We start from the raw sequence: 3,702 nt of genomic DNA, 5'->3' as shown, positions 1-3,702 counted from the left end.
GCATGTCATGAATATGGGTTAATTAACATCGGTTAATTTTCACTCTCTTGTTGGTGTTCATATATGAATTTGGGCTAATTAGAATCATGATTTGGGTAGTCGGGTCTTGATAAATGGTTGAGACAAGATTAGCCATTGCGCCAACTTTTTTTTCCCAAAAACACTTTCTTCGTCTCCGATCAACGAGGGAAAACTCTTGACACTCAGTATTGATCCTGCTTTCATTAAATTACATATGATTGATCTTTTAAGTTATAAAAAAAATTATGTTATCCATCATTATGATACTATCGTTGTCACATTTATAGAATTACTAATAGAATACATTTTTTTTATAAAAAAGTCACTTCTATCACTTTGTGTTTAATTTTAATTGATTCTCTTTATTTTATTTCTAATTTCATACTAACTAAATCAATATAAATCATTAAGGAAAATTCTAAATATTAGTACTTCTACATACAAATTACATATTGCACTTTTTATAAAATTAGAAGCTCAAATGAATTGACCTAAACAACGTAAAAACCTAAGAAATACTTCAACTATTTTGCTACCAAATAAGGAATAATGTCCAAGTACCCCCTCAACCTATGCCCGAAATTCCAGAGACACACTTATACTATACTAAGGTCCTATTACCCCCCTGAACTTATTTTATTAATAATTTTTTACCCCTTTTCGGTCTACGTGGCATTATCTTGTGGGCCCAACGCTGGTTGACTTTTTTTTCAAACCAGTGCCACGTAGGCTAACAAGGGGGTAGAAAATTACATATAAAATAAGTTCAGGAGGGTAATAGGACCTTAGTGTAGTATAAGTGTGTCTCTGGGATTTCGGGCATAGATGAGGGGGTACTTGTGCATTATCCCACCAAATAATAACATAATTATGCAAACGAACAAAAAATGGCACAACATGTACACCCTTTTTACTAATTGGCAACATATAGCCCTTTTTATTTTTATAACAAAAAAAGGTTTTTTAAAATTAAAATTGGCATATTTTGGACCTTTTGGCCCACATTAATATATGGAAAGCATTTATATTTATATGAATTATTTTTTAAGTTGGTTGCAACATGTTGCAGTTTTATTGAGAAGTGGGACTTTGTTCTTTTTTTTTCTCCTCTTTTCTCATATACACGTTTTCTTTGATTGGTGAATATTTTATTGATAATGTAAACATTTATATCATTCCTTCAATCCTTTTAAACAAAAATTTTAAAAGTTAATGTTATATCTTCTCTAGAATATTTGAATGTCTTCACTTTTTATATTATTGTTGTCTTTTTTCTTGCTTTCTTTTTAAATTTTTTGAGTTAAAAGTTTTTTATTAAGGCAAAAATTTAGGTGATGATAATTGATTGTGAATATCAATTGTCATGGTTAAGAAAAATATTCCTAAAATCATTCCGAAAAAATGAAATTCTTGATTCTGATTTTGTTGAATCTTCATTCAACATTTCTAATTTTAGTCATCCAAGTTCTTCATTGTATCTGACTCATGGTAAGGATTATTTTAAATGTAAACAATGTGAATATGTTGGTGTTGTTGATAAAAAAATTCAGAAAAAAGTTACTCCAGTTGAGGTTGCTAGAAGGAAAAGGTTCATAGAAAGTGTTGAATCGTCTAACTTTGAATATTTTTGACTTGTGTAATGCTGAGTATTATAATTTTCAAGTGCAATCCTCATATTCACACTGAAGGAAAAATTTGAAATGTATACACTTTTTTTGAGAATGAATACAAAGATATCCAGACATGAATTTTGTGTACATGATCATTCAAATGATAACAACTCATGTGATAAAGACTATTCAATTCAGTGTTTATATTTTTAGTGAGTGAATTCATGAATATGTAAACATTCAATGCATTGTATACATTAATGTTCATTCAAGTGATAAAATATCCAATCATATGATAAAAGATAGTTTGATTAACGATTTACCTATTATAAGTGATTGGATACAGAAAATATATAATTTTTGAAAAGGTATACATTGTATTGGATAACATAGATTTTATATGTCTAGTTATACTAACTGAATTGAATAACGCATTGACGCTCTTGATCTGTTCACTTTAAGCTGAAAACTTGTTTCAAATTGCATAATTTTCAATGATAGACTTCAAAATCTTTTATCCTTGTACAGTTGACCTTCTGATGGTACGTAAGCAGCATCACCTTAAATAATATTGCATTGTTGAAACTATGCAATTTCCCAAGAAGTCATGTCGTTATATTCACTTACATTCAAATTATATGTGTTGGTGTTACCATGAGCTATTATCTAGATATTAACCTCCCTATATTCTTCTCCATTAATTGAAAGTGTATGATGAATATCTATAGTTTTTCAAGTTATGCACAATGGATAGTCTTTGAAGTTTTGTGACTCTTTTTTCGATTCGATGTGTACTCGATGGTGTTTCGTATCAATATAGATATAGAATTGTCATAATGAAAATCAAACGAATTAAAGGAAGTATTGACATTTTGATTGCTTGAAATCAAGTGAGTGAATCCATTGAAATCAATGTATCTTGAAGTAACCATCCCCTCCACGGAATAATGTACAAAATTATTTGTGTGAATCAACACTATCAGAGAGACCATCTATTTGTTCATGTTTGTAGTAGAACCTTGTTGATCTTTTATATTAAATATATGAGTTTTTGTGAAATGATGGTGTTTATGGACACTGAATCGCTAATTATCTATGGGATGGTCCCACGTTTCATTTTTAATGATGTGTGTGGCGGTTAGTTTCACAAGAAAAATTAAAGATAAAAACCTATTAGCATGCCAATAATTAATATGAACTAATTTGTGCTCCTTTTTTTCTGACCTACAAAATGCTATTTAATTATGGGCTATTTGTATATGTATGTATGTATGTATATATGTATGTATGTATGTATGTATATATGTATGTATATATGTGTGTATATATATATATATGTTTATATATATATATGTATGTATGTATACATACATACACATATATATACATACATATACATATATATGCGCGCGCGCACACACACACATATATATACATACACATATATATACATACATACATACAAAAATATATACATACATACATACATACATATATATATATATATACATACACATATATATACATACATATATATGTATATATATGTATGTATGTATGTATGTATATATATATGTGTACATCCTATGAAAAATCTTCCATTTGCTAGAAGTATAAGATTTGAATATTGGATATTGTATAGATATATAGAAGAAGAGAAAAGATTACAAAGAGCATAAAAAGCAATAAAAGCATATATATATACGAAAACGAATTTCTTATACCACAAAATTTTATTTAGATAGAAACAACGACGAATATATAAGTGCTTTAAAATAGGAATTATGAGGATATATATATATACATACATACATATATATATATATATATATATATATATGTATATATATACACATATATATATATATATATATGTATATATATACACATATATGTCATTTACTCCAAAAGAACCCCTAAAAACAAGGGCCCATATGTTGCAGCCCAAACATCAACCCATCACCCCTCTTTACAATCCCTACCCACCCTGCCCACTTTATCCCTCCCCCAAAGTCCATTTAGATTTTTTAGGGTTTTATCGCCTCCCCCCAAAATCGCTCATAAGTCACAA

The sequence above is a fragment of the Solanum lycopersicum genome, chromosome 1 (assembly GCF_036512215.1).
Source record: "Solanum lycopersicum chromosome 1, SLM_r2.1".
Classification (NCBI taxonomy): Eukaryota; Viridiplantae; Streptophyta; class Magnoliopsida; order Solanales; family Solanaceae; genus Solanum; species Solanum lycopersicum.
The sequence above is the reverse complement of the archived record's forward strand: the minus strand, read 5'-3'. Positions refer to the sequence as shown.